Genomic DNA, 23,090 nt, shown 5'->3' with positions numbered 1-23,090 from the left:
ACTTTTCAAAGTTCTTGAATAAGTTTACACTCCCACCAACAATGCAGTAAGGTTCCCTTCTGTCCACATCCCCTCCAGCATCTGTTGTTATTAGAGTTCTTGATTATAGCCATTCTAACTGGGGTGAGGTGGTATCTCAATGTTGTTTTGATTTGCATTTCTTTTATGGCTAGAGAGGTGGAGCATTTCATGTCTATTGGCCATCCTTCTTTCCTCTTCAGAGAAGTTTCTCTTTAAGTCTTTAGCCCACTTATTTATTGAGCAATTGTTTCTTTTAGGATTTGTTGTTGGGGGATTTAATTTTTTGAGTTCCAGGTTTATTTTAGAAATGAGACCCTTGTCCATTGTTTGGCTATTGAAGATCTCCCAATCCGAGGGCTCTCTAAGCCCTTCAATAGATGAATGGATCAAGAAAATGTGGTATATATACACAATGGAATTCTATGCCTCCTTCAGAAAGAATGGCATTGCCCCCTTTGTTAAGAAATGGGAAAATTTGGAAAAAATTATATTAAGTGAAGTAAGCCAGGCCCAAAGAAACATAGGTCACATGGTTTCCCTTATTTGCAATAACTACTATATGTCTGAGACAAGCAGAAAAAGTCAGATAAGTTGATGTTAGGTGAAATGAACCCCAAGGTAAGTATTAAAATGTTTTTTCTTTCTTGCGATTGTTTCTAACATATTTATAGGACGATTTCTTTGTTGCTTTGTATGTCCCCCCCTCACAGTATAACCTTGTTTTCACTGTATTTGATGTTGGTATAATTTGTGGAGGGGAAGGGAAAAAACAAATTGTTTAAATAGGAATACCGGTGGACTCATTGCAATAATGAGATGTACAAGATGTTATGTCAAAAAATGAATTTTACAACTTTGGCATGGGGGAGGGGCAGGAGAGATATGAAGGGATGGGAAGGGGAAACAAAGGAAGAGGCAACAATGTTTGATACCTTGCTCATGTAAATTGTAACCCCTCTGTCCTGGAAAACACTTTGTACTTAGACTACATCTGTCTTAAGTTTTACATCTTTCTAAATGTTCTGCCACTTAACATACTGTCATAGCTCTTATTATTTTAATTGTTTATGATTTTAGTTTTTATGATAAAGCTCCAAATGATTTAGGCCCTAACATTATGATATTAGTGCATTCTGAATTTGTGTGCATATGTAGTGTTACGTGAGTTATATACCTTGTCTTGTTTCCATTTTACTCATTGACATATTTTCTTTGTGTGTTGAAAAATTCCCTTCTGCTTTTCTTGAAGGAAAGTTTTATAGAGATCCATTATCTCAGTAGTTGCTTTCTCTACTTCATTTTTGAAGAATAGCTTTGCTGAGTGTAGTACTTTTGGTTGGCAAATTTTTGGTTTTGCTCTATAGTGTTGTTGAAATCCCATGTTCCTCTCCCCTGGTCCTTCAGCTCTCTGCTAGTCTATTGTCAGGAAAATAGAGATACTTTTATGGGTCAATTTTTTCTTTCTTTCCATTTTTTAATAAGTTATATTTTAAGTTGTCCTGTGACGATTTCCTTGAGTTAAATATGACTGAGGACCTTTCACTTTCTTGTACTGGTCTATGCATATTTCTCTATAAGCTTGGGTTAATTTCTGCCATGATCAATTTGCATACACTTTATGCCCTTTTGACATTTTAAAGTTTCAGTAAAACACCAATAAGCTGAATATTTGCTATTTTTAGTTGAATTTTATTTTCAAGGTGATGTACAGATGGTTTACAGTTATATACAGAAGGTAGAGAGTACATTTCATGTTGAACACTGTTACTCTTCCCTAGTTTTTCATCCACTTTCCCTCCCCTGAAATCCACCCTCCCCCTACCCCACCCAGTTACAAACTTAATTTCCAACAAAGTGTCATGATGGTTCATCCTGTGTTCTTTGTCTCACCATTTTGTTGTTCCTCTTCCATTCCCTTATTCAGATAGACGTATATACAATACACTGGGTACCAAAATCAAATACAATGACAACAAGGGATAAGCTATAGGGGGGAAAAAAAGAAAACAAAAACTTCATATAGTACATTAAAAGAAAAAACAACAAAGAAAAAAACCCTCTTGTTTCCCTTTCTGGAGTTCATTTCGCTTAGCATCATCTTCTATGGTCATATGTATATAGATAATGATCTAAATATTTGCTATTTTAATACTCTGCTAAACTCTGTGCATGTTCTTTACTAGTCTAAATGTTTTTCTGGCTATTTTAATCTGCACATTTTCTAATTTCCCTCGAAGGCTTGTTAAATTAAATTTTTGGGATCCAGCTAGAGAAAGTATCAGAACCATTAAGAAGTTTCATTTGAAAAGGTTCTGCCAGGGCCTCCCACAATGCAATTGGGTCATGGAGGGCATGCTCTTGAAGAGGTTACTGCAACCTTTCATCCTCTCTCTCTCTTGCTCTGTTTTCCTACTTCCCTAAGGTGAGTAGCTTTGCTCTGCTGTTCATTTATTTCACCAGGTTTGCTTTCCTCCCAGACCCAAAGTGATGGGGACAAATCATCACATGATTAAAAACCTCTAATACAGCAAGCCCAAATAAGTCTCAGAAATTTTGTCACAGCAATAAGAGCTGGCTCACATGACAGTTTACTACTTTGAATGAAATGAGTCTGGATGTAATGAGTCGTCTCCTCATTATGCCCCCTGATAGAGTCAACTGTAGTTGGAGGACATCTTTTAGCCACCAAGTAGGGACAAGAAACTGGGTTTCAGTCTTAGTGTGCACCCTGGCCCATGACACAGCTAGAAGTGTCACAGCTGGAGACGCCATGCTCTCCCACTGGCTTAAAGCTCTTTGTTAACAGAATAGGTGTCTAGTAGATTCTTTAGGCTTAACCTGAAGCTAGCAGTGCAGGAAGACATTACACCCAGTAGCCCACAGGTCTCTGGCTGAAATTGGAGCAGCTCTACACATTCTGTTTATGAATATTGGCCTAGAGAATGCTAGCTTTCATGGTCTGCTCTCTGGTGGTAAAATCCTTGCTCCTTGGTCCCTTGCCCATGTTTGAGAAAAAGAAAAAGAAACAATCAGACACCAGTCTGATGCAGCCCTCAGGTGGTAGGGTTTAGGTCACACTCATTGCTACAAATAAAATATGCTGGGTAAGGTGTTTCCAGTCTAAGGTCTAGACGAAGTTCCCCCTTATTCTTCTAGAAGGTAGCTCTGTAATTTCTTTTAGTTAGGAAAAAGAAGGACATGGCAAATAACTCCTTCCTTGCTTTATTTTTTCAATGTGTGCCATGTACCATGGACTCTGTTGAAACTGGACAATATGGTTCCTACCCTGGTTCCCTTAGAGTTTGAAAGTAGTTTGGTAATGATGTGACTAGCTATTCAAATTGGTGGCACACCTTATTCCACAATCTTCTCGTTCTGCTCTCAGATTTCATAATTTTGATTTGAAGGATAACAACTACTTGAGTGTCAGTGTTTAGGAAAAATATAATATTAAAACTTTACAATTATTATTGCACCAGAATACATGGTTAAAAGAAGAAACTTGGTTTTTTTCTATTTAACTTTAACAATTTAGTAAACACAAGGTAGTACTGATGGGTAGTATTCTAATATATATCCATAATTTTTTGCAAAAGTAATACCAGTGTTCCATAACTTTTTCTAAGGATATTTTTATTGAATACACTTTTTGTTCAATATACAAATTGTTCTTTACTGCTTTTATTGCTTATCTGGGTGCATGTGGCTATATTTGATATTAGACATGTTTAATTGCTTTTTTCAATTTTAACAGGTGCTTTACATCTTAATTTGAAAGTAGAACATGTTCAAGTTTTAATATGTGAAAATCCACTACCTACAACTTGTATAAAAACAAAACCTTTGTACATGAACTTCAACTAGATTGCCTCCTAATATATAGTATAATATACTATAAATATAAATTGGTCAATTTATAATCTAGCACAGAAGCAGTACTCTGTGTTTACGTTTTTGCAAAGAAAGACACAACATACTCCATAAAAGACATACTTTGCATAATTGTTGGGAGCTTAATACACAGAATTATGGAACATTAAAGGGAAATATTTATGAAAATATATGAACCACTGTCTTGAAAAAGGTGATATTAGTTGTTCATATTTGCATTTGACACATTTTATGAAATATATGTAGATTAATAAAATAAGAATTTGTTATCCTGTCTTCAATTCTTTGCTTTATTTCAGCTCTCCTGAGTGGATCAGTTTTAGTATTCTTTACCTATTTCCCCTCCTATTTAGAACTGCTTTTCTTGGCAAATATTTCTGTAAGTTTTATGCATGAAAAAACCAAGTGTGTTTGAAATTGATAAAGTTGTGAAGAGCTGTATACTAGCTACACAGAATTTCTGTAAATATATTTTAATGCAAATCTTATCAACCAAATGTCAGAATCACTCCAGTGATATTCATACGGCTGCAACATGCTCTCTCTGGAAATGAGCAAGCTGTTCACCAGAGATTTAGACTTTAAGCAGAAGTAGAAAAATTTATTTGTTCTGGGTGTTCTCATATAAACAAACCAGTCTCCTTGTGTATCTTCTGTTTAAATAAAGGTGGAAGGTACATATTTGACAATTACTGTTAGCATGGAAATGAAATGCCTACCCTATAGTCATTTCTCAATCAAAGAAAACAAATGATTGTTTAAGGTATTTACAAATGATATTCCTCCTTCTCTGTATCTATTCAGGATACTACCTTTCAGATAGATTTAAAATGATGTAATGTGCAGATACCTGGTGTCATGTGTGTGTGTGTGTGTGTGTGTGTGTGTGTGTGTGTGTGTGTGTCTTTGTATCACTTCCTATTTTGGGGGGATCCCTGACAAATACAGTTTTGGCTTTTCCCCCCCACTGTTTATATGATTAATTATTATTACAGACTGTTTTATATTATTTTGATTTCATGAAAAATACAGAGAGTTTTGTCATCAATTTCTCTAAGAGCATCATGGATATTGGAGCAGTCAAGTTTACTATATTCAGCATGTAGCATCAAAATATAGCAAAGTAATATACCTAAATAATAATGTATTAATAACAATACCCCTTATTGATTTTCCACTCCATTTATTAGCTTTGTAACCTCAATAATATACTCAAGCACCCTATCATTATTGCATCCATATCTCATATACTCCTTGTGAACGATGGTCTTTCTTCCAATCTGCTTTTTTTGCTGTGTTTTATGGGGCAAGAAAATAAACCCTTTATCTTCCTTTTAGAAATATACCTTTTAGAAATAAAATTGATCTCTATCTACTGTGTTCTTTGAATATTGACTAGTAACCCCATCTCTGTGTTTGTTTGCATTTTTATCATCCTTTATTTTTGTGTCATTTCTGACTTGCTTTATATGTCTTCCTCTCATATTGCATTTAGTTAGAGCGTATTTGTATACTCTATTGAAAATTACCTTTATTATCTGAGTTAATCCCATTCATATTTATTTGATCTATATGCTTAGTCATCCTTCTGTTGCAATATTAAATTTTGCTTGTTTTTATTCATGTCTTTTGGTTATTAAATTATTTGATTACATTATATATTTGCTTATTAATTCCTTATTAGATACACAGTTTTAAGTAGAGTCTTCTAATCAGTAAACTGTTTTCTCCATTGTTATTTGGTGTGGGGAAGTATTTTAGTTTGATGTAATCTTATTTGTATGTTTCTGCTTTGTTATCTGTGCTTTTGAGTTCATACACAAAAGACAGTGCAAAGCTATTTTTAAAGATTCTTAAATATGGTGAATTTATCCACATAATGCTTTGTTTTAATCTTTGTAATCTTGTGTTGGCTACTTTCCCTGTTTTATTGAAAGATAAGATTTTCTGTAGATTATATCATGAAATTCCAAATCAGAGAATAAGCACATAATCATATACACAAAGCGTGTATTTTCAAAGCTTTCTCTTTGAATATTCACTCAAAAACACATGAGAAACAAGCAAATTTCATATTAACTTGGCACTAAATTGTATTTTACAATCTTTTGTTTCACTCAACAATGAGGTAAAGTGGAAAGAAAACACATCCTTAATGCTAGAAGAAAGTGAAATTTTTTAAAATACAATTACTAGTGTTATTTTCTAGTTCTAACAAATATGAGATCATTCGTTGTTTAAAGAGTTTTCAGAATCGAAAAAATTCATTCTCCAACCTTACAGATGAAGAAATAAAACCCAAGTTACCTCTGGTAGCTATGAGTAATGAAGTTGGAGGGGAAACTTGTATAATCAGTTCAGACCAAATTTAGTTATTTCTACATAAGTTCACTTCATATATATCCTCTTATTATGTTTCTATCATACATAAGTATTTTCCTCTTGGAAGTGTAGAAGTGAAAAAATTTACATGTTCCTATATATATACATATATATATACATATATATATTTAACATTTTAGAAAATAATTCATATTTTTCTCATGTAACAAATGTCAAATTAGAAAAAGAGTGATTTACATATTTCAAAACATTAGCAGCCATGCCATATTCATAGAATTGTATTTTCTTTTTCTTTTGGGAGGAAGTGCTAAGGTTTCAACTCCGGACCACATTTGACAAGCAGATGCTGTAACACGTGAGGCCCACCTCTACCCAACATCTCAGTATTTTTTATGAAAAGATTTCAAGTACAGAAGTTAGTAGCTTTTGGCAGATACAATAATAAAGATAAAACAAGTACATTAATTCATAATCAAGTCTGATGAATGATACTTCACACGTATATTGTTTAGGTGTGAATTGTGGTGGCCCAATATAAGAGTTAGATTCACTCCATTTGCAAAAATTTTGGGAGTGTGTGAATATGATAAATATCTATAATGATGTTCTATTTCTACCCTAATGAGTTTGGGAACAATGAATACCACTTTTTCTCTGACAGTTCATCTTATGATTGGGCAAGAAATATTTCATAGATTAATAGATTGTCATGGAAAGCTCAGGCTGATAATGATCTGTAAAATTATATAACCCTATGTTTGAAATTATTGCATGTGAAAATGTGAAGGACTGCAGGGAGTGCATATAATATTTTAAGTGACTATGGAAAATGTCAATATTTCATGTAAAACTTTGATGAAGAGTGACGGTAGAAGCAAAAATAGAACTTTAGAATCAAGCAATATTTTAAACATTGCAAGCCAAGAGTAGCAGCTTGGAATCACCAGCCGACAGTCTGGTGTGAAGAATCAAAGGAGATTTTACAGAAAGTATGACAACTTATAGATGGATTGAACTAAAATCTATCAACATGTAAAAATAAATGGACCAGGAAGATTGTTCTTGACTTAAGGGAGAAAGCCTAGTGGAGAATTTGGAAATTAAAAATGTTGATATAAGCAGAAAAGTCTCTGAAACTGCTGTACAACCTTGACCTAGATTACCTAGAATTTTTGACCATGCTTTAGAATATTTAATAAGAGTAAGAAACACAGCTATAATGTTAATTTATTCACTTCAGCTTTACCACAAAAGAAATAGGCTTTCTGTGTCTTTTATTGGCTCACATTTATAGTCTTTTTTTTTCAAAGTACAAAATCAATGTTTCTAGAGTCAGTAGAAATAAAAGCATAATATGCTGGACTAAGAAATGAATAGTTTATATTCATGAGTTGTAAAAAATGTATAAGATAAACCAAAGTCAAAGAGAACAATCTTCTTACTTAATTACCCTTCAAATGTCTTCACATGTTTTTATTTTCCTCTTTGTTTCCTTAACACATGATTACTTTACATTCCAAATTAATCTAGACCCAGTTTAAAGATACACTACAAACTAAAAACTACTTCTTAGATGATACACATTAAATTTTGTATGTTTGAAGTGTTTTGCTAAGAAATATGCATATCAGGTATGCAAGAATTATTTCAAATAATCTTCTTAAAAGTATGAATGTATTAGCCTACATATTACATGATAAAACCCACATTCTAGGACCAGCAGTTAGAACTTGTTTTCAACATACAATGGATCAAATATATACACATATGTATATACACACATTTGTACAAAGTCACAAAAATGACAGCTACACATATGAAAAAGTAAGTACAAAATAACTCATATTGCCCCAAATCATCTATTCCCATTAATACAATATGTCTACAAAGAAACTAAATGAGAAAAATATTTTAGAATTAATGAGTCTTTCTAAAAATTGAAGATTCATATCAGCACATTGCAAGATTCTCTAGTACACCAAACAAAATATGTGAAGAAACTATTAATGTTTGCTTCATGTATACTCTAACAATCTACTAATCAAAGTATGACTTTAAAAACTAGCTAGGCACTGGTGGTTCACACTTGTAATCCTAGCTGCTCAGGAGGCTGAGATCTGAGGATCACAGTTCAAATTTGGCCCAGGCAGTAAAGTCCCTAAGACTCTTATCTTCAATAAACCACCCAAAAACCTGAAGTGGCACTGTGGCTCAAGTGGTAGAGTGTTAGCCTTGAGCTGAAGAGGTAAAGGGTAGAATCCAGGCCCAGAGTTCAAGCCTCACAACTGACAATAAAATAAAAATAAAAACAAAAACAAAAAACAAAACCTAGATAGAACTTCCCAAGCCTAACAGAATCTTCACTTTCAAATGACAGTAACAACAACAACAGCAATCAAGGCCTAGTCAAAATTCAGATACACAATACAGAACACATGAAACCCTGAAGGGCTATAGAACATAGCTCAGTGATAGATCACTAGCTTGGCAAGCTGCCATCAACCCCCCAAACCCAATAATAATAACAAGAGAAACATATTGTGTGGCAGGAAAATTAATTATTCATTCATTTTTGGAGAGTTAGTCACTTGATAAGAGAGAAGATGTGAACATTTTCTTGCCTGTTTCAGATAAAACAAGTTGGAAGAATTCAGTTTGAATAACTTGATAGAGAACTCGTTAGTCTTCTCTGTGTGTTCCACTTTTGTGAGGGACCTAGTATCCATTCATGTTATCTTACTATCTCATCCAGAAATAATGAGATAGTAAAGAAATCTTTTGTGTTTTCTTTTCCTTTACTGGTGCTACAATTTGAACACATGGCCTCATAATTTCTAGAAAGGCATAGCATGCTACCACTTGTGCCATGCTTCCAGGATGAGATATATTGTTTCTTTTAAAAAAATTATTGTCAAGGCGATGTACAGAGGGATTACAGTCACACCAGTAGGGTAGTACATTTCTTGTCAAACTTGTTACCCCTTTCTCATTTTTCTCCCTTTTTCCCTCTTCCCCATCTCCCCAAGTTGTCCAGATCATTTTAAACATACTGTCTTGTGTGTACCGCTGTTGCATTGGTTCCCCCTTTGTCCTTTGTCTCACCATTTTTTGTTCCCCTTCCCTTCCCTAATTCAGATAAACATATATACAATACCCAGGGTACCCAAATCAGATACTGTGATAACAAGGGATAAGCCATGTGGGGGGGAGGAAAAACACAAAAGAAACAAGAAATCACATAGTATGTTAAAAATATTAACAACAAAGAAAACCCTCTTCTGTTTATGTCTTGGAGTTCATTTTGCTTAGCATCATCCTCAATGGAAATATGTACATAGAAATTGATCTGTTCATCTGCTAAGATTGTCCTAGACGTATACTAATTATTACAAATAAGAGAAACCATGGGACCTATGTTTCTTAGAGTCTGGCTTACTTTACTTAATATGATTTTTTCCAAGTCCTTCCATTTCCTTCCAAATGGGATAGTATTATTCTTTCTGATGGAAGCATAGAATTTCATTGCATACACACACACACACACACACACACACACACACGTATGTGTGTGTGTGTGTGTGTGTGTGTGTGTGTGTGTGTGTATATATATATATATATATATATATATATATATATATATATATGCCACATTTTCTTGACCCATTCATCTACTGAGGGCCATCTGGGTTGCCTCCAAATGTTAGTTATGGTGAATAATGCTGCAATGTACATAGTTGTCTTGGTAGCCTTAGTGTAACAAGTGGGCTAGAGACTTAAAGGGAGATTTCTCTGAAGGTGAATAAGAATGACCAATAGACACAGGAAGAAATGCTTAACACCTCTGATCATAAAAGAAATGCAAATCAAAACAACATTGAGATTCTACTCCCCCCCCACTTAGAATGGTTATAATCAAGAAATCTAATAACAACACATGCTGGAGGGGATTTGGCCAAAGAGCAACTAGTATACTGTTGGTGGGAATGTAAACTTGTTCAACCTCTCTGGAAAGCAGTGTGAAGGTTCCTCAAAAGATGTCACATAGAGCCCCCCTAAGACCCAGCAATCCCACTTCTGGGCATTTACCCAAATGACCACAAACAAGTCCAAACTAATGTTACCAACACAATTATATTGTTTCTTAGGTGGATTCTTGTAACATTTTCAAATCTAATTATTTTCAGAAAATAATTATACTTTGCCTCATTCCTTCCTTTACAATGTAGTTTTTCCAGTCTTCCTCCTTTCTTGTTGTAAAATGATTTCTTACACAAACTTAAATCCCTGTGTTTGGTCCACAGCCTACCTGAGGTCTTACTACATGCTGCCCACCTTAAATGCTTGCTTCTGACAACATGTATTGTAAAATACATGTAAGTAATTTATCTAACAAGTGTAATATACTTAACACTTTCATTGTGTGATAAAAGTTTAGATTTTCTTCTCACTCATCCATGACAAGTTAAAACATACATTTGATGTTCTCAAATTCCCTAGCACTCATTATCACATTGTCAAAGTACTGTATGCACTCTTTGGGGTTTTCATTCCAAACTTTGACCGTCTTATCAACATAAACACCCTACTAGAAATTCAGCAAAATTACCATATTTGTATAAAATCCTATTTCTATAACAAAGTGTCAATCACTGTTTCTGCTCTTGTTTTTGTTGATATATATTAAATATTTCATTAGTTTGATATAATGGATGATTTAGAAACTAAAACTATTCAGGACAGATACAGAAGGTTTAGGGAACACACTAAGTGAAGTTTTAAAATGTCACTACCCAAATCAAGAAAGGTGCCTCATATCTGTAATCATAGCTACTTGGGTGACAGAGACCAGAGGATAGCAACTTAAGACCAACTAGCCATAAAAGCTCATCAGGTTCCAGCATACTTAATGACAGAGTGCCATGGAATGCACATGCTAAACCCAGCAACATGGGCAAACGTAAGTTGAAGAATAAGAATTCAGGACATAAAGCAAAACCTTATTTCACAAACAACCACTGCAAAAGGTTCTGTATATGTGGCTCTGTGATAGAGAGATTACCTACAAGTGTAGTCCTGAATTGATTACACTACCACCAAAAAGAAAAAAAAAATTGCTATCAAGTTCTTACAAGTAGTGAGATAAAGACAATAAAGAAACATATTGGTTTAGGTAGGATCTAAATTATTCACAAAAAATCATAGTATTTTTGAATTTTGAAATTTGATAGTTTTAATTTTCCTATTTGTGTGTATATTATTTATATTTTTAAAAAATATTTCTCACATAAAAAAGAAATAAGAACCAGGTGCCAGTGGCTCATGCCTGTAATTCTAGCTACCCAGGAGGCTGTGTTCTGAGGATCTTGGTTCAAAGCCATCTTAAACAAGAACACCCATGAGACTCTTATGTCCAAGAAACCTCCAGAAAAACCAAAAGTGGCGCTGTGGCTCAAGTGGTAGAGCACTAGCCTTGAGTTGAAGAGCTAAGGGATAGTACCCAGGCCAAGTTCAAGCCCATTACTGACAACAAGAAAAAAGAAAAAATAATAAGAAAGAACTATGTCCTCATGTACACATCTCCTCTCAAATAACAATGATAGTACATTTATCTCTTAACAATACATATTCCATTATGCAAAACTATTATGTCTCTTCCAAAATTATCATGTTGCAAAAGTGATCCATTTGTGACAACCCAAATATTTGAATGAATGAATATACTTTTATGCACTTACTTAAAGTAGATTGTAATGTTTAGTTATTTATTGAAATAGTCAATACATTTTCCAAACATCCTAGGTAAATATTTTAGAAATTTCCATACAACTTAAATGTTTCAGGAAGTGTAATCAATATTATTTCATATAAGTAGAAAGTAAGAGACATCACACTAAGCATCTAGAAGTACAATCTTTCTTCCATAAAATAATAGAAACATTTTCTCCCAGATAATCTTTCTGTAACTGAACAGATGGTTCTAAAGAGGAAAGTAATATTTGCCAAATAGATTACCAAACTCCGAGATAATCATTTATTGCTTTATGAAATAAGTTATAGATAAATATGCTGAGCACTGGAAGAGTTGTATTTCTCATCAAAATAGAACTTTTATTCTCCTTTATAATGAATAATATTAGTAAAAATCTATTAAAATATAAAATTAGTATATCTGTAGGTTTTTAATTTTTCTTTAGATTTAATTATAAGAAACATATCAAAGCTCATAATCGTCATATATTTCATGTGTTTATAATGAAAACACTAAAATTATATATTCAAAATCTAGAAGTTTCAGTTGTTAGATGTCAAAAATCTGTACAGAATAATTTTGAGATCTGCACACATTTTTATTCATTTTTAAATGAAAATTTAAAAGATGTGTATTTTTCTACAAGGGAAATAGCAGTAAAATTGGAGAAATCACACTATTAAATTAGCTAGTCACAGCAGAACAAATACTGCACAATTTCATTTACATGAAATATATTTCTGCATAAGGGACCTAATAAAGTCATATTTGTAGGAAGAGTGGAACGGCACTTGTCAATATTTTTTATTTTTAATATTTTTATTGTAAAAATACTGTACAGAGGGGTTACAATTACATGAGTAAGGTAATGAGGAGTTGATTCTGGTGCAGGGTGATATATAAGGATCTAGCTATAGTTTTCTACAGGTGTTTAACCAATTTTGTTAGCACCATTTACTGAAGAACCTGTCTTTCTTCCATTTTATTTTTTTAGCTCCCTTAGGTAGCTCTATGTCTGTGGGTTCATTTCTGGGTCTTCCATTCTATTCCATTGGTGCTCAGGTCTGTTCTTGTGCCAGTACCAAGCTGTTTTGATTACTATGGCTTTTTATAAGAGTTTGCAATTTGGTATTGATATTCCTCCAGCACTGTTCTTTCTGCTAAGGATTGTTTTTGCTATTTGGCGTCTTTTATTATTTAATATGAATTTTTGGATCGCTCCTTCTATTTCATTGAAGAATGCGGTTGGAATTTTGATAGGTATCACATTGAATTTGTAGATAGCTTTGGAAATATTGCCATTTTCATGATGTTAACTCTCCCAATCCAGGAGCATGGGAGGTTTTTCCACTTCCTTGATTCTGCTTTAATTTCCTTTTTTAGGTTTTCAAAGTTTTCATCATAGAGATCCTTCTCTTCCTTAGTTAACTCTTAGGTAATTTATTTTTTGTTGGGCTATCACAAAAGGAGTTACTTTCCTGATTTCAGCTGTGCACTTCTCATTGTTGGCATACAGAAAAACCATTCGTTTTTGAGGGCTAATCTTGCTACTTTGCCAAAGTTTTGAATCAGCTTGAGTAATTTGGGAGTGGAGTCCATGCGATTCTTTAAATACAAGATCATGTCATCTACAAAGAGGGAGAGTCGTACTTCATCTTTCCCTATTTGGATCCTCTTTATGTTTGCATCTTGTCTTATTGCTGTAGCTAGGCATTCTAATACGAAATTGAAGAGAAGAGGAGAGGGTGGACATCCTCGTCTTGTTCACTGCCTTTCTTCATGGGACTGGCTTTGAACAGTAATGCTCAAATCTCAACCTCTTGAGTAGCAAGGGTTGTAAGCATAAGCCACCAGTGTGGGACCAAGCAAAGCTATTTATTTTTGTTGAATGAGGACAATAATGGATGGAATATCAACTTATTCTTTCACTATAAATGAATATAATAGAAATAAATGATATAGAAATAATTGATATGCCTTCTCTCATATTATTTCTAAATTGAATTTGTTAACTTATTGAAAATATTCAAAGTTTTAGCATGCTTCATGAATAAATGTAACCAACTATACACATGTGTATGGCTTTTATTAACAAATTCTAATAACAAATTCTAATTGTTTCATTGAGTTTTATGTACATTTTTTAAAAAGTTTGTAAACCATGGATCCTAGGTTTATTTGAGTATGGCTTACTTCACTTAATATGATTTTTTTCAGGTATCTGTTTCTTTATGAATGGGCAACATCATTCTTTCTGATGGAGACATAGAATTCACATATATATGTGCATATATATATATATATATATCACTTTCTTCATCTATTCATCTACTGAGGGGCATCTGGTTTGGTTCCATATCTTAGCTAAAATAAATAATGCTTCAGTGAATATAATTGTGCTGGTAGCTTTAGTGTGGCCTTTCTTGTGATTAATTTGGATAAATTAATCCAGGAGTGGGATTGCTGCATCATAAGGGAGTTCTATGTTTAGTCTCTTGAGGAAACTCCTACTGCTTTACAGAGTGGTATAGCTAGCCTACATTCCCACCAACCGTGTAGTAGTGTTCTCTTTGGGCCACATCCCCACCAGCATCTATTATTATTAGTTTTCTTGAAAATGACCATTCTAACTGGCATGAGGTGAAATCTCAATGTGGTTTGATTTGCTCCATATTTTCTCTCATTTGTAATAAGATAGTCCCAGCAGAGGATCACAATAGCTCAATGGTTATATTTGTATAACCAAATAAAATGATGCTAATTGAAATGAACTCCAAGACATAGAAAGAGCAGGTGCTTTTTTCATTGTTGATCTTGTTGTTGTCAATGTACTGTATCAAGTTCTTTCTGTTTTATTCCATTTGTTACCCCTTGGTTTATCCCTGACTATCACTGTGTTTGATTCTGATACCCTGTGTATTGTATATACATTAATTGATTTGGGGAAGGGAAGGGACATAACAAAATGGTGAAACAAGGACAAAGGATGACCCAATGCAACAGTGATACTCACAAGACACTATATTGGCAATAAACGTTACAACTTGGTGGAGGGGAGGAGTGGGGGAATAGTGAGAGAAAAATGAAGGAGTGGGTAACAATAGTCAACAAGAAATGTACTTATTACTTTATTTATGTAACTGTAAACCTTCTGTACAGCACTTTTACAATGAAAATAAATCAATAAAATATTAAAACAAAGAAGGAGGATACAATGCTTGATAAGAAATGTACTCATTATCTTGCCCATGTAATTGTAAACCCGTCTGTACAGTATTTTCACAATTAAAAAAAGATTAAAAATGTTTAGAAGTATCATAACCAAAGCATGCAGGAGAACCACTCTGTTAGAAAGGTAAGAGGTTTGATATTAATAATGCTAATCTTGCTGGGTGCAGTGGCTCATGCCTATAATCCTAACTACTCAGGAGGCTGAGATCTGAGGATTGCAGTTCAAAGCCAGCAGGGGCAGGAAAGTCTGTAAGACTTTTATCCCCAGTAAACCACCCGAAAACCGAAAATGGTGCTGTGGCTCAAGAGGTAGAGAGCTAGCCATGAGCTAAATAGCTGAGGGACAGTGACAATAATAATAATAATAATGTTAATTTTAAATAGCAGTAAAATGCATCTCTGACTTTAAATATGTAAGTTACATGTTGGAACTCTTATCATGGAGTTTGAGTTGCATAGCAAAATGAACTCTGATAAAATATCTTTGGATTCATCAAAATTTGTTTGGTAGTGAATGGATGGTAATAAGTAAAATAAATTTAACATGATCAAACACTGGCTGATATAAACCTGATAAGAAAAGAAATCTCTGCAGAGGAAACCTACGAACAGTGTTAAATGATGTTAGAGGTTTTAAGACACCCTTGGGAATTTTTTTCTCCATATGCCTCCTCTTCCAGGAAAAGCAAAGAAAGAAAGAAAAAAGAACAAAACTTTCTTAAAACTTCATAATGGTATAATTTATTGAGAAAAGTTACAGGAGTATTTTCTTTTTAAATTAATTTTAATCTGATACATGCAAGCATGAAAATGTATCTTTATTTGGATGAGACGCATTCCAGAAAATGTATTCTGTGGAGTTTCAATAAGGTTTAACAGATCTGTCTCTTCTCATGTATATATTACTATTAAAATATTCAAATCAAAGCACTTATGGCTTGTGCCTGTAATCACAACTATTTAGGAGGCTGAAATTAGAGGATTGTGGCTCAAAGCCAGCCCAGGAAAGAAAGTCTGTGAGACTTTTAATCTCTAATAAGCCAACAGAAAACTAAAAGTGAGGCTGTCCCTTAAAGTGGTAGAGTGTTAGCCTTGAGCAAAAAGGCTCAAGGACAATGACCAGGCCCTCAGTTCAAGCCCCGAGATTGACAAAACACTACTACTGCTGCTGCTACTACTACTACTACTTACTACTACTACGAATAAAAATAATAATAATAACAAATAAGATAAGATAAAATATTCAAAAGCAACTTTAGTAGGCTTTTGAAATGTGCATTATTATCAATACTCATTTTACTGTGTAATAGTAGACCAGACTTATCATTGTAATTTATTACCCATTGATCACCCTCACCCAGATCATGCCCTCACTCTACTCTATACCATCAAGTTAGAACTAAAAAATGTTTTGTTGTTTTTTAGTTTTTTTAGTTTTTATTTTTTCTAAACTCCTAGGAGATCAGCATTTTAATCTTTTACATATTAGAGAAACCACGTGACATTTCTCCTCATTGCTTTCTTTCACTTAATATAATGATTCCACTCAGGAGCTCATTCTTTAAGTGCACATATTTGACACCATACAAGATTAATGGTTCAAATATGGCATATTAAAGAATAAACAGCTGCAATGATTTTCCTCTGCAGTGTGTTGTAAAATTTAACACATTGAAAAGAATATACAATGTCAGTCCAGTAGATTCATGGTAAGTGGCTGTCTGATAGCCACTACAGAATTTATGTCAAACTATTCTGATTTAATGTGTACATATTCAAGTCTGGGTTAAGCAGTTACTAGGATCAAAATAGAGTCATGACATAATGGGAATAATGTTGCTGAGAAATAATGAGCCTGACAGACAAAGTAGAATTTAACAAATTGGAGAAAATATAACTGCTTTTTCAAGATGATGATTACAGCTTGTTTTACAGGTATACAACCTGCATAGCAACACAAGATTCCACAACCTGAAGGGTCTTGACCAAGGTCTGCTGTGTTGTCATTGCCTTCTTGAAATACTTATTTCTGAAAAACACACCTCTGAACTCCAAATATAAATTTGATAAAAAGAGAGAATGCTAACCTAAAAATAAGAAGAGAAAAAATCATTTTATACATGAGCAGTTCTACCTATTTTTCTCTTCTGAAGCCTAGAATTTCTTTTTTTGTAATTTTTAAGTTCTTTATTTTTTATTTTGAAATAACTTTTTTATTGTGAAAATACTGTACAGAGGGGTTATAGTTACATGAGAAAGCTATGGTATTTCTAAGGCTACATCAACAAAAGAGATTTTGGTTCAGCCGAACTCCAAACAACTCCAAAGAGTGGGAGAACACTGAAAACACATTCAGATAATGTTTAGAGTTCTCTCAGACAGGTCATCACAAATAGCACTTGTGGAAACTTTAAAACAGGAATAGATTTAGAAATAGATCCTGAGACAGATCCAGTCTTAATCCTCTCCTTAATCTTGGTAATGACCTTGCACTAGAAATAGAGGATGTGATATTAAAACAAAAGCTGAAATAGAAATTATCCCATAGTCATGTCTCATGGTCAAATTCTCATTGACCAATGTGAAACAGACTTAGAAAAAAAAGTACAAAATATGTTTCTAAATTCTCTGATGTTTTTCCTGACCATTAGTCAGATGACCCTATTTTAGTTACCATAGATCAGAAAGGACATTTCTAGATATAGTATGGTGGAAAAAAACTACAGAAAAAGAATAATTGAGAGATTCAGGTAAAAATAACATCACTATACAACAAAGTTTTCCATATCTAAACTGGCAAGGGGAAATGTCCCTTTGCAAGGAATATGCCCCAACCAACACAATGATTTCAGTGTTTGGGCCTCCAAAATTATAAAAACATGAATGTTGTTTTAAGCCACACAGTATAATGTATTACAGCAGTTATTAGAATCTAATATACCCATACTCTATGGTTGCTTTACATCTTATAATTAATTATGAAGAATTGTACTCTTCTGTTTTTGAATAATTTAAGAAAAACTGCTATTCTTTAAATGCTTGGTAGAATTCAGTAATGAAGTCACTCAGCCTTGGGGTTGTCTTTGATAGGAGACATTTAATTTCAGATTCAAACTCATTACTCATTTCATCTCAATGAACAATTTGCATATGACATAAATTTAAAACAGAAATTGAATAAAATAATATAAAAGATGCTTTCAAGACATTAATTATTTAGAAACAATATGAATGGTAAATAACTAATACAGAGGCCCTATCTTATGCATTCATATTGTAATAATCTTTGCCTCAATAAGTTTTAAGCAATTACATGTGTTTTATTAACCACCAAAATTTTAAAGTAAGATAGTGGCCAAGTCAATGTTGTCTCACAATGACTAAAGACTAGAGAAGTCATCATATGAGCTGAATGAGTAAGCTTTTTTGTTTAACTATAAGGATTTTATTTCTCCTACAAAATACAGTGTTTGGGGATGAGAAAAATTGCAGCCACGTAATGGCAAGGAATGCATTTGGAACTGTAGAGTAAGATAAATTAATATAAACAGTCATATAATGAGACACCCTTATTGAAACTGATGCAATTTCATATCCTCTTACAGGCTGCAAGTGTTAATCCAGGCATCATTTTCTGCTTTCAATGCTGCTACTACATCAACTTGTCACCCAAATAACTGTAATTAAGCATTCTCTCTAGTTGCTGATTACAGCCTGCTGATGAACATTCCCGCTGGATTTAGCGGCCTTTCTCATAACATCTACAGTAATCATCACATATTATAATGTCTTTTTTGCTGAAGACTTCTAAAATAATCTAAAATTTAAATTGAACAGTCTTTTGATTATTGCAATTTAAAGTTCAACAAGTATTTAATCAGAAAGGTGTAAGTATCTTATCATTGACATCTACTAAGCAATAGGATAATATATATCCAGAGCTATAAGTACTTAAAGTTTTTGGTCATTGATCCATGTTATTTTAAAAATTAACATCAGTGAGTAATCTAGAAAAAAATATTCTTCGAAGGTGGCAAGCTAACAAAGGAGATATATTTGTGAAGTAGAGGTTAACAATTTCCAAATGACACCATCTGAAGACTCTAAGGTGTGCATAGTAAAGTGCATAACACCTCTGAAATTTGAATCACAGAAAAAAATCACTGAGCATGTACTGACGTTATTATTTAATATTCATAGACCAAAAGAGAGATGGCAATTTTTTTCAAGTGTAAATGCCAGGGCATATGCAGATTTTAGTAAGACTGATTTTAGGCCCAGAAGAATTACTACAAAACCCCATAGGTTGCTGAAATCACTCATTCACTCTATCTTTCTCTCTCTCACACACACATACACACATAAACACATTCACTCTCACATGCACACTCATATGTACATGCATATCCTTAACTATTAAAAAAAAACCCTCCATTACTTGAGATGGGGACCATAGATCTTGTGTGCTCCTAGCCCATACTATCAGTTCTTATGAATTAATAATGTTTAGTTTCCAGGACATTGATTTTCCACAATGGTGACTTAAAACAAAAGCAACTAGTTATAATTGCTATAAAGATGCATGATTTTCTACCACCAACAGAAAACAAAGGGATGAAGCTCCATCACAAAGTATTTATGTATCATATGTGAAGCCCTGGATTTGATCCCAGTACAACTAAAAAGACAGCAGCAACAGCAGCAGGAAAAAGGAGAGGAGGAGGAGGAAGAGGAAGACGACGAGGAGGAGGAGGAGGAGGAGGAAAGAAGAATAAGAAGCCAAATACTCATTTGTAGGATGAGAAAAACTTAAATTTACTTACATAAACATATTCTATTAGTTGATCTACACATCAAATTATTTTTACTCAACCTACATGACTGGTTTATCATTTTGAATGACTTTAAAAACTATGTTCACTAGAATAAAAACACTTTATCAAGAAAGCACTTCAAAATACATGAATAGAATATTTACAAATTTACATGAATATTTATTATTAAGACTATATCAGAGAAGCAGAATAACTTGGAGATTACATACTATATTCTCATTATAAGAATTGAACTAATGTGTTCATAACATTACTAAGACCAAACTCTAATGGCTAGTGTGTTGGAGGCCCAGGAATTTGATGTCCCAATTTAAAGGCTATCAAGCTGTAATAGGCCGTGTCAATAAAGGCCTGAGACATTCTGAATTAGACTGCTGAGCATTCTTTTTATTTCATTCTATTATTACTATCTTTAAGTAGTTGTACAAAGGAATTGCCATGGAACAAAGCAAATTTGAGATGTAAGTAAAGCAAAATGTGCTGGAGAATGTAAGAATGCCTACTAGAAGTATTTGGCCTTGAGTTTTAATCACAATTCCTTTTTCTTTTTTCCTGTGAGCTTCCTTATGTGTGCCTGATTTTTGATAATACTGTAGGACAAAATTCAGTCTTCAACTTTGCATTTGTTTGTTTAGAGATAGGTTGGAAATGGCTTTAAAGTATAAAAAGTTAATTTTTATTCTGAAGGCATTTTTTATGAAGCAGGAAAGATACACATCTCTTCTTCACAGATTTAAATATTTTTGTAATTACTTCAATTTACAGTAATGTGTTAATTTTACTATTTCAATTGACTTTAAGATCCAGAGAGGAAATATGTTTATTTTGGTAGCTTTGCCCACACAGTGACTGTGTAGTAGTAAAGGCTTCAGTTCATTTCAACTCTTTAATTTCCCATAATACAACAGAAAAGAGCAGAAGCAGAAGAAATCAATCCCAACTTATCCCTTGTCGAATATCAGCAAATACAATGTCACAAAACCAATGTGAAGAAATGGAGTATAGATTTTCTGCTGACATTTTTAAAGTGTTTGTGTCAAAGTATTTTTCTAATACAGAAAAAGGGATCGCTTGGCAAATTAAAGCACATGTTTCTTTTAAACTGTTGTGTTGGCTATTTAGGCTAATTTTAATAGCTTCTCTTCCTTATAAATTTCTAATCTAATATGATCTGGTTAGATTCAGCCCTTGAATTATGAAAATGTACACAAAAATAAATTTAGCATAAACATGGAAAACTTGAAAGGACCTTTTTAAAAAGTTAGGGGTTGATTTCGTAGATACAAAAAGAGGTATTTTTTTTTTTACTAAACATGTTCAAATGCAGATTTAGAAAGGTATGATTCATTTTTTCTTCTCTGATAATATATTTTTTGTTTTGTTTTGTTTTTACTGGTTGGTCATGGGGCTTGAACTCTGGGCCTGAGCACTGTCCCTCAGCTCTTCAGCTCAAAGCTAGCACTCTATCACTTGAGCCACTACACCACTTCTGGTTTTCTGGTGATAAGAATCTCATGGACTTTCCTACAGGTGCTGGCTTGAACCATGATCCTCAGATCTCAGCCTCCTGAGTAGCTAGGATTACAGGCATGAGCCACCCACACCCGGCTGATATTACATTTTTATTTTAAAGAACTTGAAATAAAAGTGTAGTTTGATTCATTTTATAATATACTATTAATTAATATTTATTAATAATGGAATGTAATAATATATTTGTAAAATTAAATTTTTACCTGCTTGTGAATAATTAATAATTTGCTCAATGTTTTTATTTTCATTAGTTTAATTGAGGACCTAAAATTAATAGGTACATTTGATGAATATATAATTATGTATGATACAAAGGACCTTGGAAATGAATGACTGATTAAAGGGTTCTGGTACAAGAATAGTGTTAACAGACTATAGATTGATTGCTATGGAAAAATGCATTAAATGATGTAAAAATTCTGAGACTGCTAACTGGGTTAAAATGCCCCAAATTTGGACATTTGAACATCAAGAGAAATTATAAAATTAAGAATCAAAATATTTTTGATATCCTGTTAACTGTACCTCATGTTTATAAGCCTATATACTTAGGAGGCTGAAAGACATTGGATCATAGTTCAAAGCCAGCATAGAGAGAAAAGTCCATGAGACTCTATCTCCAAATAACCAGCAAAAAGCAGGTGTAGAGGTATGGCTCAAGTGGTAGTGCCAGTCAAAAAAGCAGGCCCAAAGAGTTCAAGCCCCTGAGTTTAAAGCCCTGTACCATAAAATATAAATGAGATTCTCTCTAAAAATAAACAGTAGAAAAGCTTCTGGAGGGATGTTTCAGCAGTAGAGCACCTACCTGTTTTGTCTCTTGATTTGGAAATTATTTCCTTTGATATTTGGTAAAAAATAACTCCATTCAATCTAATTTGCGAATTCTTGCTCTTACTTCCTGAAATATTGAAGCCCTATTGTAGAAGCTGTTCCCTGTAACTGTATCCATATGCATCCATATGGTAGTTCAATATTTCATGTATTACATTACGATTTCTGTCCCAGTTTGAATTTATTTTAGTACATAACAAGAAAGGAGAGCTAATTCATATGAGGAATAGTTTGTAGTTAAATGTTCAAGAGAACAGGTTATTGTATTTACTTTGCAAACCTAGAGTGGAAGAGCTCAGGGATAGAGTCCAGGTCCAGAGTTCAAGACCTACTACCTACAAAAAAAATGAAGAAACAATATTTCAAAAAAGAATGTTTCAGAAAATTAGAAGTGGCAAGGAATTTTCAGAGATCATCCAAGCACAGATAAACATTCTTTTTTTAAAAAAATAAAGTTTTTATTGTGAAAATTCCATACAGATGGGTTAAAATCACATGGGCAAGGTAATGAGTATGTTTCTTATCAAGCATTGTTGCCTCCTCCTTTGTATTTCCCCTACCATCCCTGCCCTCCCATCTCCATTACTGCACTTCCCACCCCACTGGCAAAGTTGTAAAGTTCATTTTTTCGACATAATGTCTTATATATCTCATTG

Source organism: Dipodomys ordii, unplaced genomic scaffold (genome assembly GCF_000151885.1).
Source record: "Dipodomys ordii isolate 6190 unplaced genomic scaffold, Dord_2.0 Scaffold62, whole genome shotgun sequence".
Classification (NCBI taxonomy): Eukaryota; Metazoa; Chordata; class Mammalia; order Rodentia; family Heteromyidae; genus Dipodomys; species Dipodomys ordii.
Note: the sequence above shows the minus strand (reverse complement) of the source record.